We start from the raw sequence: 15,411 nt of genomic DNA, 5'->3' as shown, positions 1-15,411 counted from the left end.
ATCTTCATCTGTTTCACTCACTCGACTTGTTTCCTCTATCATCTTATTTTCATTTTTTTGTTTCTACCTACAGACAGTAAACATCCTTTTCCGGATAGCTTTACCCTTTCAGTCGTATTTAAATAAATATCGAATAGCCAGTAGATCCAATTCAATATTTGAAGATTTAAAAACCCCATTGCAATGCAATGTATAGCACGAAATAAACATATAACACTGATTGGCTAAATTGCCACGAATATCTTAATACAATTATCCACACCCACTTACGCGGAACGAAAATGCGTTAACGTGTTAAATTAACAAATCTCAAGGAACGAATATCACCTCCGAATAGTCGCTAACAACCCAATTAGTTGAATATGTAAACCTTTGTACAAAAAAAATCTTTCGATTTCACACAAGGGATAAATTGGAGCATCACGAAGTTGTGACGAGCAAGTGTGACATTCCTGAATCTATTAACGCATTTGTGAAGCATTAAATTGATGTATGTAGTACCGACTGCTTACAGTTAAATTAGTGCTATTCAAGATAGGCTTTGCCGCTCATCAATGCACCCATGTAAATCTGCATCTCCGTTCGGGTTATAAGTCTTTGCTTTGCATCAACTAAATCACAACTGCGGTGGAATGACTAAATTATAAGCTAGAAAAATAAGTTATCAAAAGTATACACGCATCAAAATTATAGAATTGTGATTCAAAATCTGTGCACAGGTATTAGTGGATGCTAGTTTATCAGACTACAAACATGACTCTGGTAGGAGATCAAACAGCTCTAACGAGAATACCGTTTGCTACTGCTAGGAGTTGCTCCGTTATGCTATGATTTATTCTGTTGTAATACATCGTTGATATGCCGCCAATGGTATACCATTTGAAAAAAAAATCATGTAGAGGAGAGTGGATACATTTGATCCCCTGTTTTAATTTGTATATGGGTCAATCAAGTGGATACAGAATTTAAAAACCCGAATTTATCCACCTATGGTGTGATCAGACCCTTCTTACTTATTCAAGTTTATTTATTTTATTGTCATTATCAGTGACCAAGCCCCCCCCCCCCCCGTGTCATCCAGTGACGCTACGCCACTGCCTGGGGGTACCCGGAATATATCCGAGTGTAGTCTATTTGGTGAGGCTACCAATCACCTTATCATCGTATTTTAATGTGATTTAATGGGTTTTAATTCAATTCATATTCAAGCAACTTCCCCGGGGTACCCGGAACATGTCCAAGTGTGTCCAATGTGGTCTGGAACACTTAACACGACTTGCATTGATCTTATTTTTGAATTCTGTAGTAATTTGATGTGTCGCATGATGGTTTTAATACGTTTTCCGTTAAATCCAGCGTGAAGGCCCTTATTCACCGGATCTTATTCCGGCCATATCTCCGGAACCGGTTCACCGATTCCAAAACCGTTCAATAGCGTTCAATGGGACCCCAAGACCTATCATTTGGCGCCAAGTTTGTCCAAATCGGTTGAGCGGTTGCTGAGAAACTTGAGCGCATTCATTTCGTTACATACACACACACATACACACATACACACATACACACACACACACACAGACATGTTCCGATCTCGTCGAGCTGAGTCGAATGGTATATGACACTCGGCTCTCCGGGCCTCGGATCCTCGGAGCCTCGGAGCCATGTTGTGCACTAGTTATTCTTTGTTTTATATGGCCAAAAATGTTTTTATTTATAATTGATTCGAAGAGTTTTGGAATGCATGAAATAATAGGAATCCCACGATTTTTTCGAATATCAGATTTTTTACCTGATTTATACATGGGTATTAAGTAGGATTTGTTCCATTCCTTCGGGAATATACCGGATTCAAGTGACACATTAAACAGCCAGAATAAAGGGGTTGTGAGTTCAGTTGCTAAGTTTTTCATAGAAATAGGTGGGATTCCATCTGGTCCTGAACCTTTAGTGGCGTCCAAATCTCGTAGGCCATTCCAAATATCATGGAGCGAAAGGTTATTAACGCCAACAGTAGTTGAAAAGTCAGGAAAATAAGAAAAATATTCATAATCACGATCATTATCTGAAAATTTCGTGTATGTTTCTTGAAAAAAAGTGGCGAAAAGATTACATATATCATCAGAATTATTACCTTCCTTTTCATCCAATGTCATTTTTGACGGAAAGCTGCACGATTTCATTTTAGTTTTGACGTAATTGAAGAAGTTTCTTGGACATGATTTAATTTCATTCTCAGTTTTTATGTTATACTCAGACAGTGCCAAAGAAATTGCATCATTAAGTTGATCACAAATATTTAAATACTTTTCGAGATTATCACAATTTTTATGTTTTCTGTATATTTTGCGAGCTTTTTGTTTATGATTATTGAACCAAACCGGATATTTGGAGGAATAATTGCGTCCTCTCCTTTTCAATGGAATTTCCTCGTGAATTACGTCAAACAGAATTTTATAAAAAACCTCAGCTGCACATTCAACATTTACCTGATCCTTAAAAATGGTTTTCCAATTTAGTCCATTGAATTTATTTTTAATATTATCATAATTAGCATTTTTGTAGTCGAACACATTTTCATACTCACTGTCGTTGGGGTGTTGACTTTTTTTTTTTTTTATTATGGTCACTTTAACACTCTTGGGTCATTCGTGACTTGTCCGGGGGTGAGATTTGAGCTCGTGACTTTGGCGTGAGAGGTATGGATGTTAACAACTACGCCAGGGTCGCCCCCGAGGGGTGTTGACTGTCATGAACAAATATGGAATACTCGATTGCTGTGTGAAATGCTTCATTCTTCCATAAAAGAGAAATAGATTTACTTACACAGAAATCTTCATGTATATTCGTTAACAAAAAATCTAGGAAACAATTCTATTGGTTTCTTTCATGGATTATTTGGTTTAATCATGTTCTTCTTCTACGCATTTGAAGCTACGCACAAGAAAGAGATGCATTAGGTACTATAACAAAAAAAAAATTTGGGTACAGCTATAAGAATCTGCATTCAAAAACCTTCAAATTGACGTTCTAAGATCACGCATAGCTTATTTGGTTGTAGAGTAATCTCTTCTGAAAGATGATTTTTGTAAATCTCGAAAATCCAGGGTTGTAGCCAAGAGGCATCTAGGCACTTCAGAGCAAAATAAAAAAAGGCGTTTGTTAACAATGCCAAAATACGCGTTTTGGCCAAGTTTGGTGACATCGACTACAGGTGGTGTACCCATTTGAACTGGAATGACCAATATATTTCGCGGAATAATCGAAACTTGATGCACAGGCTCACAAGGAAATATTTAATGTAACTTTATGAATACTCTAAAGTCTAAAGATACAGTCATCCAAGTATTGTGGGCCAGTCACTTTTGTATGTTAATCAATTGGAAGTGGTCCATGATTATGGGTGACCCATAAAACTGGAGTGACCAAAAGTATGATTTTCTTAAATTTGTCAGTTTAAGAATTCGGAGAGACTTGATGATTATAATATGCATTTGAATACTGTTTGTTCCGACCCGGAACATGATGTTTTGAATGCGGTGGAGGATGTCGTTCCAAGGCACAAAATAAACTGCAATCTTCACTTCGCGGTACTACAATATTATTTTTATAGCCTTCGAGAGGCATCCTACCTGCTTGGAAGTAGTACGTTTACTGAATAAATTCATAATTAATATCATCCCTTACGAGCTAACACAAAACAACGAAAATTCGAACACTAAAATAAATAAAAACAAAATAATAACCATCCATAATCAAAACATGAAAGATCAAGCAATACGTTAATCGGTATAAATCTTGATTCATATCTGGACGCAAAAAACTGATGTATCTGAATGAAATAAAAATGTTGAGTACTCAAAATACAAGTAAAGGAAAAATTGCGAAAAAAAAATTATTCCGATTTGGTTTTGATCAAATCTCGAACTTTTCTTCGAATACCACTCTTCAGATTTTGGACACTTGGTTAGCTAACCAGAGCGGCCGTTTTGTTCCACCATATCTTCATTTCTGTCACATCCCGAGTCACCTTCCCACTTTTCTTCAACTTCTGTTTGACAATTGCCCAATATTTCTCAATTGGGCCGAATTGAGGGCAGTTGGGTGGATTGATGTCCTTTTCGAAAAAATCTACCACTGTAGAACATCTCCACTGTAGTGGCGGCTATCCAAATCATAGAAAAAGCTTTACAAGACCATTGTGAGCCTTAATGTACAGAAGAATACGTTTTTTCAGGCACTCCTGTTTTTACGTTTTGGAATTCATAGTCTTGTTTGTCACAAAAACCTGGGTTTTTTGTCCATAGCTGCAAATACCTTGCCAGATCATAAGCTTTACGAACCTCGAGCTTGCTAGGGACATCACCTCGACCAGTGACTTCATACAACTTTTGTCCGGGAAGCTGTCCATAATCTATCTTCACGTACGTTTCGTCGTCCATGAGGATGCATCCTTCGTACTTTGTAAGAACCTCATTGTACAACTTCCGGGCACATCGTTTGGTCACTAAGGCCTGTACTCGAAAAAAATGCACCAGACAAAAGTGTTCGCCAAAAATTTATTTTAAGTCGGATTTTCTTGAAACTTTTTAGGAAATGAACTTATACATATGGATTATGTTTCGGCATAATTACTTTATTCAATTTTCTTTCCATCGCTGAACCGCGTGAAGGAATGCCAACAACCTTAAAAGACGTTGAATTGGAGGGATTGCTCGATGAGAATCCGTACCAAACGCAAGAAGAGCTTGCTTCAGCATTAGGAGTTAACCGTCAAGCCGTTTCCAAGTGATTGCATGCGTTGGGAATTATTCAAAAGCGAGGAACTTGGGTTCCTTGTGATATAAAGCAATGAGACGTTGAGCGTCGTTTTTTCGCCTGTGAACAACTGCTCCAGCGGCAAAAAAGGGAGGGTTTTCTTCATCACATCGTGACGGGTAGTGAAAAATGGATTCATTACAGCAACCCAAAGAGAAACAAAACATGTGGACAGCCCGGTCATGCTTCTACGTCATCGGCTCGCCCAAATATTCACGCCGCGAAGTCTATGCTGTATATTTGATGGGACCAGGTCGGTGTAATTTATGATGATCTGTTGAAACCGAACAAAACCATCACTGGGGAACGGTATCGAACTCAATTGATGCGATTGAGCCGAGCACTGCGCGAAAAACGGCCGCAATACGAGCAGAGGCACGAAAAAGTGACAACGCTCGGCTTAACGTTGCTGTTAAAACCTACTTGGAAACGCACAAATGGGATGTCCTACCCCACACGCCATATTTCCCAGATATTGCGCTGTCCAATGATTACTTGGTCCGTTCGATGGCACATGGTCTGGCTGATCAGCAGTTCCGCTCATATGGAGACATCACAAAATGGCTTGATTCGTGAATAGCATCAAAAGACGAACACTTCAATCCGTCACGGTATTCGAGCTTTTCAAGGCTCTGAACCATTTGGTGGATTTTTTAATTTTTGGTTAAAATTTGACAGATGGATAGTTATCGATTAACCCTGCTATCCGAGCGTGGTTATTTCTGACAGACAAGAAGTTAAATTTTGACAACCGTGGCTCGAAAACCGGTCGATCTACAGCACGAGGATTTTCGAACATGGCAAATAACTTTCGATGTGTCACTTTTAACCACGAGCTAAATTTAACTCCGCAAATGGTTCACAGCCCAAGAAATATTGGAAAAGTTGTAGCTAGCGATGGGCAATATCTTGAATGATTCATTTGGAACCATTTTTTCACAATAAAGTTGCATGTTCATAAAAAAACAGCGAGAACTTAAATGCGCTAATAAATAAATTTTTTTAAACGATTTTCGGGAAAAAATACTGAAAGAAAAAAATAAGAAATACAATAATGTAAAAAACGAATTTATTAGGGGTCACCCTTAGTAACCTTCTTAAAACCAGTTTAAAACGAGAACCATGTTAGATAGAAAATTGATATATTCTGCAAAGTTGTTTTATATGAATTGTTCTACAGTTTTATTGCAAATAGTGCTGGGTATCACAAATAACTAAAAAGTTGATATTTTGGACTGAAAATATTGTTCAAGACACCATGAACCTAAAACTAACGGTTTAAGCGCAAACATTTGTGTCTTCCTAAATTCGGCTTTGGGATTATTATACAGTGTCAATTCGATTTTGGCAACACATCTGTGTCCATTAAATCAAATAAAATCTGCTTTAAATAGGATGTGTTCTATATCAGTGAAAAGTTTTTGCAAAACGATTAAGGTTCCACTCCAGCCATACATCGTTAATCCACCACATTCTAATCCTTCAGTTCAGTGGGTACTAAAAAGCTCCAAAGGTTTATACTAACTTGAAACACGAACCGTTGAGCAAGAATTTATTACCGCAAATAAATGAACGGATGTTCTTTTTCTAGCTCACCATGAAACATTTTATTGGTACGTTTTTTTTTTTGGAAACGGGTGGAGAGCATCAGTCTCCGTACTCCGGAAACTGAACACCTAATCGAATGTTTATTCTTGCTACTAGTATTCTGCCATGATGAACCAACACGAAAGCGGAAGCTGGAAAAACCGCCCATTAATTTCGTTTTTATCTGGAGGTTGCTCATATAAAATGGAATCGTAGCAGCCAAAACTGGAGCATCGTAATTGAGCATTAATCCTTGATACAATACCGAACAGAAATGGGAAATGGGAAATTTCCACCCGCCAAGCAAATAAAGGTGCGTGCTCGTTTGCTGATTTGAGGGCTGATCAAATAACGTGGTATGCAGTCATCATCGAATGGTAGTATGATCTTGTTGGACCGAACGTACATCTCATTGCCATTCGGCACCTAAGGGATCGTTTTGATAAATTCAGGTCAATGAATAATTAATTTGCGGACTCTACAGCTGTTTGAGAACGTCACTTAATTTTGGCCATCATGGCTCTTGACTTCTTTTGCTTACTCCTTTCTCATCGATCTGTTTGATCCCGTTTGGGGTAGAGCAAAGAGCAGCCTCAAAAGCGAACGGATTGACACCCTACTCGTTTTCACTTTAGAAAATTGAAAGGTTCCTCTTTTATTAGATAAACACCCGATCCTGTTTTCTTTTTTTCAGTTCCATCGACCATACAACACCGTCGCTCCTGTAGACACCATCAGTATACAGTTCGAACCGTGTACGTGAGTGCGGTTGTTAGGATGGGGATTGTGAGAAATGGCGCCGATTAAAATTATTGCATTAGGGAGTCCCTTGCCGAAACCACGTTGGACCGCTATCGCATCCGGTACAGTCCGGCACTTTACCATGCTACTGCTACTGCTGTTGCTGCTATGCTGCTTTCCGTGAATTAGTCTCAATAAAATATTTACAGTCGGAAATCAATTTCCACTCCAGTGGCGAGGGGCTACGTTTCCCGGAAGGTTAGCTGTCTTACTGAAGTGGAGTATGATCGATAAATACGTACGTGCCTTCACCCTGTAGGTGAGGTTAACAGGATAGTTCTTGGAATGGAGTTAATCCGTGGCTCTATACGTGACCTTGAATGGAAAAATAGTATCAAAGATAAGGCTATGGGTGCATATAAAATGAGATACTAAATACTTTCATGTTTTAAAACACAGAATGTCTTATACTGTTGAACAGTTTAACTTCAACTGAAATAAGAATTAATTTTGAAAATTAATCATGGAAATCTTTACTTCATCGTCAGAATGTTATTTGAAGCAACTTTTCTTTCCTATCGAATTCAGCAATCATTGGGGTGGGTGAGCCAGTAGTGGAAAAACGAAGACAATTTATTGACTATTAAATAAATAAACGATATGTATGTACGCTGTTCCAGTAGTTGTGGTAGTTGCTACCATTGGTTTCTATAATAGTGGAACGCATTGGTTTCTGAAGAATTTTACTATTATAGGAACACTTATTAACACGCAATTATAGGTGTCAAAATCTTAAAGAAAATGTAGTGTTTCCCGTCATTGTTGGGTTAATTTAAAGTTTCAATTGCATACTACTTTATTTTAGTTGAGTTATCTATGACAAATAAATGTATCTGATTTTCCACCATTATTCTGGCATAAGCCCCATACCGCAGCTATAGGTACACCACTATTACTGGAACTCCTACCCTATGCTTCCTCAGTTTGCTCATCATATTCCATAGCCACACACGCTTCGAATCCACTGTCACCACCATCACCTATTTGCAAATTGTTCGCAAAGTGGAAACGATCAAATTGATAGCCTTCCGTCCGCAATAAAAATAAAACTTGGTATATTTGTGTGCGGGGATGTGTTAGTGAGCAGACAAAACTTTCGCACATTTCACCCTAAACTTTATGCATATTTTATACGTTCGCAAATTGTATCCCGAATGCTCATATGTTGCGGTGATCGAGACTTGGCGGCGTCGACAACTCTTTCGTGCCATAAAACACAGTCCTTCGCCTGAGCAGCAGCGGCGACAGTGGCGGCAGCGTCCTGGACGACAGACAATACCATCGAAGCAGATCCTTATGGGAAAATCTTCTCTTCGGTTGTGGAAATTGTTAGGTACCGTGGGGGACCGAAATCCGTACAGCATCGAAATCCGTACACCTAATACAAAAAGTAGGCGTTTTGTATGACATGTACGGATTTTGATTCATTTCTTAGGTGTACGGATTTCGGTTCGCCACGGTATTCTTTCTTTTTTTCCGTCACAAGAAAAAAAACTATTTGCTCACATTAGACCACGAACATTCTTTGTTTGGGTGCTAAGAAGAGGAATGCTGGAAAAATAGTTCCGATATTGGATGAGCAGCTAAACGGTTGGAAACTTTCCCGGAGACGACAAAGAAAACCGGGTAAGAATGGTAAAACTTATTATCATATTTATTCTAAACTTTTTTGCACACAAACCGACGATGATTTGCTTCTTTTGTTGTAAGATTCGTCATATATGTATAGAGACTAAGAAGTTGGGAGGAAATTTCACAAGTCCCGATAAACATTTCCATTTGCATATGTGTTAACAGGAAAAGCATGTGTTAGTGCACAGAATATACATTCAATCCCACTTCCGATGATGTGACTGTTCTGACTTCCCACCAGGACTTTAAAGTTACATACATTTAGTCTTCCGTGATTTAGATAGTCCAACGCGAGAATTTAAAGTTTACAGTTGAGCTTATGATTAAAGCTACTGCAGACTAACTAAACGTTGAGTCGAGTCGTCTCAATTTCGTCAAAAGTGAGTTGAATTTTCCGGACAAAAACCGTGGAAAACCGGGAAAAACTTATCGAATATGAGGAAAATCTATGAAAATTCAACTATAGTCTAGTAGAATACTTATTGACTGATTTTCCACATACTCGAGAAGTTTTGCCTGGAAAAGCCCGGAAAATTCAACACACTTTTAAGTAAATCCCCTTTTGAGGAAATTGAGACGACCCAAATTAATTTTGAGCAGTGCAGTTATAGCCAATTCAGAGCTAGTTACTCACTGATTTTTCAAATGTGCGCCCTGTTAATTTCGGAATGTTAACTGTAAATGTAGTTCTCTCCAATTAACCCTCCATTACTCGCGCTGTTGTACTTTGTACAACACTTGGAAAAAAATCCGTTCCCGAAAACGGGAACGGACCGTGAACTAAAAATCACGGCCAGCTATCCAGAACAAAATTTTCTCAAATATACACCGTGAACTATGGTTCACGGCTGTGGTTCACGAATATGGGAACTCTTTTTTTCCCGTGCACACATGAGTTTTCCATTGCCATTTTGTTGCTGAGTTACCAATCGATCTGAAACCAACGAGTATTTCTCAAAAAACATGTTTGATCTTAATAAGCTAAACTTTGATTACAGTTAACACCTAAAAATGCGGATAATAGGGAAAATGTAAATGGAAACCGCGTAAACTGTGATCATACTACGTGGGATTTGACTTAATTGATTACAACATAGAATATATCGAGATCCTGACCAGATAGAAAATTACTGTCTCCGACAAAGTTGTTCAAGAGATCATAGCCTTGTTGCTGGTGGACAGTTATTTAGAATTTTCTCACTACGTAGCGCTAGAATACATGTGAAATTCTCGCATGTGATATGTCTAGAGATCCTGACCAGATAGAAAGTTAATGTCTTTAACAAAGTTTTTCAGGAGAAGCACAAGACTGGCAATGAAAATAAAATCAAGAAGTCTGAAAATGTCAACGTTTCATCATGGATCCTAAAACGTCAAGTGTTTCATCAATATAGGGTTCAGAGTTCAAAGGAGTCACAAATGCGGAGGTGAACTCATCGTCATTCCCTGATGAGGGGATAAACGCCATACTGGGATTTTCTTCAGACTCATCGTCAATCCTATAAAGGGCGGCGTCCTCAAGAGCGCCAACACGCCAACATATCACGGTAAAATCAAGCATCGTAAGCAATCAGGTAATTTCTTACTAATTTTACCTATATTCTACTTAAATTAGTATTAACCGCCTTAAGCTCCAGCTATCTATGAATCAACACAAACCCCTCCCTCCCTTGTCTCTTCCCTTATGGCAGCTAATTCACTAAACCTGATTAATGTGGGTGTATTAGTGGAATACCTGTATAAAGACAGAGAGAAGTATAAGTAATTTCCATTTAATCCCACTATCTTATTTGCTTATCCTCGATAGTATTTCGTCTACAATGTGCAGGCTTCTTCAGTGTATTATACTATTACTCCGACTATATTAATTCACTACACAATCACAATCACAATTCAAAGTATATAAAGTTATACCATCTTTCGTTCAGTTGAAAATTCTTTACGATCTTTTACTAAAATTAGCCTTGATGAAGCTCTCAACGCCTGGATCCAAACGTTGACGATGATAAATCCGAAAAACTTCAAAACTGAAAGCCGAAAACGGATGACTAATTCTTCAAGATCTTCAAACTTCCTTGAAAGTCAAGGCATTTCTTGAAGTTTTCAGAGCTTCCCTGAAGTTATTGAAACTGCCCTAAAGGTTTCTGAACTTCAGTAATGTTCTCTAGACCTGCATTATTTATCAGAGGTTTTAAAAAGTAGACGCAATTTCTGGAAGATAATTCAACTGCCCTGAAATTCTTTGATCTATCTTGAAGCTCTTACATTTTTTCTGACGTTTTCTCAACGTCCTTGAAACTCATGGAACTTCCATTAAAATATGAAAACTTTCCCAAATTTTCAAGAAGTTCTCTAATGTTCACTTATGTTTCCTAAGAGTGTACCCCATTAGGCATAAATACGTTAGGCATACGAACGTTAGGCATACGGACGTTAGGCATACGGACGTTAGGCATAATATACGTTATAACCTGCTTAACCTGTAAACCTGTAAACAATGCTTAAATTAGGCTTAGCGTTGAATAAAAAATGATACAAGTTTAACAAACATAGTTTATTTAATAAGCACAGTTTGGAATCCATTATTTATCATATCATAAGTGACGTATCTACATATTAACTTAGATCCATGATTAGTAGCGATAGTGGTTAAGTAATCTTACAATGAAAACTCAGCTTAGTTTTGAACTATATCTTGAAATCAATCGCGTCTAGAAATAAAAAATCACACGTTTGTTGTAATATATTCTTACACACATATTGCAAAAGTCATAGAAGAAAAGGTTTTCCTCAAAGAACAGCTCATGAAATAAAGAATGGTGAATTCTGTGATTTTTCATTCAATAACAAAAAAAAAAACAGCCAAGGTTGAATAAAATATGATGCCAAAGAACAAATCATGAAATCAAGAATGGTTAATTCTGTGGTTTTTCATTCAAAAACAAAAAAACATACCTGCTGCTTCCAGGATTTCCTGCTATACTTTTCGATACAACGATTCTGATTTTGTTGTCATCAGAATGAAAACTAGCGGAACCGTCTGCTGATGTGAGGGAGCGATACTTCCATGAACAGTGACGAGTTGCCGAAACAAACAAGGAACTGTGGCAAACGTACCATCTGTAACCCAATACTTTGCCTGTCCAAGACGTCGTTCATGAGTTCCAAAAATTAAGGCTCTTTCATTATTGTCACCGAAGTCAGCAATCAATAGACGGTCTCCATTATCATCCTTCTGGAATTCATCCGGTAGATTATGCCTAACGTCCATTATGCCTAACGTCCTTTATGCCCAACGTCCATTATGCCTATCGTACATTATGCCTAACGTCCGTATGCCTAACGTACGTATGCCTAACGACCGTATGCCTAACGTCGTGCACCCGTTTCCTAATTTTTCAATTAGTTCTCAGTACCATTCTAGCGGTCCAAAATGTTTCCTAATATTCATGGAACTTCTCTAGAGACCCCACTTATTTACAGACATTTTAAGAACATTCCTGAAAGTCTTGGAATATTTTTTTTATCTAGTTCGTTTATTTGGACGGCTCCATCCCATTACCTTTACGGAGCCGATAATTCATTGTTCGTTGTTTGTAACAAAATTCACTTTAATCTATGTCCAGTAAGAGTTGCGTCAAATAGTCGCGGCTTACCCGAGGTTACATTGCTGAAGGATAGGATCAGGGGAGGAGTTTGGGGGTCAGGTTTTGTTGTATCATCAGAGCGTTGTCACCATATTCCATAATTCTTCGGAACTTCTTGAAAGTTCCTGCAATTAATTAATGGAACTGCTTTGAGGATCTCTGATCTTCTTCGAAATAGGGGAAATGACTCTAATGTTGGCCTATGGACCTTTTTTTTTTAATTCTTTATTAAGGAGATTTTTAGCCTATGGTTCATCTCCGGAGAAAGGAGAGTCCTCAGAGTGAGTAGCCTCTAAATACATGGTATATTAACATTTTGTAAATAACTTTGGTTGCTGGCTCTTCAACTTATTTGAAAAATAACAATATAGGGTAAATGTTCCTATAGTTACGGTAGTACCAATAGTTGCGGTATTGCTATAAAAACATATTATATCTTTAAATTAAAGTCAATTATACTTAAAATGGATAAAAAAAACACAAACATTAAACGTTTTCATGCTTTTTATCACAGTTATTGCCTTCTTAAAAACACTAGGTGTCAAAAAATTATGATTTTTTATTCAGCTGACGATTAACTGCACCAACCGCTAACGTTTTCTGTACATTCTGCCTCACATTTTTAATGATATTTCATACCGTATTTCATAAATAATATCTATATATATGTTCCTACGCATCAGATACTATGATATCTACCATACAGAATGTGAAAATCGTTCAATAATTTGATTTGAACCTTTAATTTGGTGCCTCCATTATTGGAACACAAATTACATTACGTTCCTTTAGTTGTGGTATATTCCGCACGTTCGGGCGCACTGCATTGCTGTAAGCTGTAAGTTTGACAATTGCTGCCGCAGCTCTTGTTTACCATTCATTCGCGGCGGAGAAAAATTATTGTCTTCCTACTAATCTTCAAGTTTAAATATTTATGTAAGTTAGTCATTATTATAGTCTAATCGTAGTGCATATTTTAGCGAAATGTGTTTTTCTTTTAAGCATGGTAGGGTAGAGCGCTACTTCGTCGTAATCGCCCATTTCCGTTCTATCGATCAGAAAAGATCAATAATATCAATGATTTCACCGTGCACAAATCAATAATAGGTTTGTTCCGATGCGTTAGTTCATTAGCTACAACATAAATCCTATTAGAGCGCATTGTATGAATATTTACGCTCATTTTTCTCAAAACAAAAGAAGCACTCCTAGCGAATCCCCTTTTTCTACGTTTATCCGTAGGACGAAGAAAATCTAATGGCGTTTCAATGCGTTAGGACGGAATTGAAACTCGTAAGACGAATTTAGAAGCAAGAAGCAGTGTTAGATTTTAAACAATATCTCAACAATTTGTCACTCTTTATCAAATCCAACGGTACGTATGGAAAGGTGAATAAATTTAGAAGTCATCTTTGACAGAAATATTCCATTTTTTGTTTAAACTCGTTCAGAAAAGAGAGGTAAAGCGCGGCTACTGCTTAGTAGGACGGAAATTAGATCAAAAACCCTAACTGAACGGCAAAAGAAAAAATCATCACGCAAGCGTCGGCAGTACGATGAGAACACCGTGCGGCAGTGTATTTTGAACGTGAAAAATGGTAAACAAACCATTTACGGTGCTTCAAAATCCTTCGGTGTTCCGGAATCCACTATCAGGTTTCGCCTCAGTGACAAATGGAGCAAGAAGGCTCGGAAAGGTCCGCAAACAGTGATGTCGAAAGATGAAGAGGAAAAACTTGTGGTGTGGCTCAAAGAAATGCAGGGTTTTCCGGTCGTGAAGGAAACACTCTTTTCAAAGATCAAAACATTCTTTGATACTACATCGCGGCCAAATCGTTTTCCGAACAATGCTCCTGGTGGCATATTTATTTAACAAAAATATTTGCAATTTAAGGGCGTAAATGGTTTAACAGTTTCCTCCAGCGACATAAATCTATTTCACTGCGAACGCCAGAAGCTGTTTCTACAGCCAGTGCTAATGTATCCGAGTGTACTATTCGGAGCTGGTTCACCAACGTGGATTAGAGGAACGAAACCAGTCCGATATTCTTCTAGATCCATCAAGGGTCTATAATGGTGACGAGACTTCTTTCTTCCTTCATCCCAAAACTAAAGCAGTACTAGCTGCTCGTGGGAGTCGTAATGTTTATGAAGTGGAACACGCCAGCAGTCACACGAACATAACTGTGATGTTCAGTTTTGCAGCGGATGGCTCTATTGTACCTCCGAATATCATCTTGCCAATGCAAATGATTCGTGCTGACTTATTGCGGACATTCCCAGCGGACTGGGGCATTGGAAAAAGTGCCAAAGGATGGATGGATGCTCCTAATTTCAAGTTGTATATTCAGAAAGTTTTTTATCCCTTTCTTTTTAAAAAAAGGTGTAACATTCCCAGTAATCTATTTTGTTGATGGGCATTCATCCCACATGGCTGTAGATGTGGCTGACTTGTGCCTCGATTTAGGAATAATACTTATAGTATTGTATCCTAATACCACACGAATAACTCAGCCTGCTGACGTAGCCATCTTTAAACCTTTGAAGAATGCGTGGAAGGCAGCAGTATCTGAGTGGCATGATTCAAATAATGGAGAAATTCTCACGTTAAATTACTTCAGTATGGTTCTCCAGGAGGCGATGAAACGAGGAATCGTGAAAAACAGCATTATAAATCGATTTAAAGCGTGTGGGCTGTACCCCTTCAATCCAGACAGTATTGACTACAGCAAGTGCATTGCCAAGTCTGCTGAATCTGCTCCCAATCCAGAGGCATCATTGGTATGTCGAGAAGAAAGTGTACTGCCCAATAGTATTGTTGCTCCCACATCTTCAGAATCACAATTTCCTTCGTATGTTACGAATTCTGTGCTCATTCCTTTCAAGATCATTGAACTCGCCTTGAAGGACATTGGTGAAAAGCGTTTGC

General features: G+C 38.1%; 1 pseudogene; it reads left to right on the top strand.

Moving 5' to 3' along the window:
* LOC135707976 (uncharacterized) overlaps positions 1-15,411 on the top strand; it is a 38,929-nt pseudogene that overhangs the window by 224 nt on the left and 23,294 nt on the right.

The sequence above is a fragment of the Ochlerotatus camptorhynchus genome, unplaced genomic scaffold (assembly GCF_037179485.1).
Source record: "Ochlerotatus camptorhynchus isolate MF236.1 unplaced genomic scaffold, CSIRO-AGI_Acam_v1.1 ptg000324l, whole genome shotgun sequence".
NCBI classification, from domain to species: Eukaryota; Metazoa; Arthropoda; class Insecta; order Diptera; family Culicidae; genus Ochlerotatus; species Ochlerotatus camptorhynchus.
The sequence above is the reverse complement of the archived record's forward strand: the minus strand, read 5'-3'. Positions and strand labels throughout refer to the sequence as shown.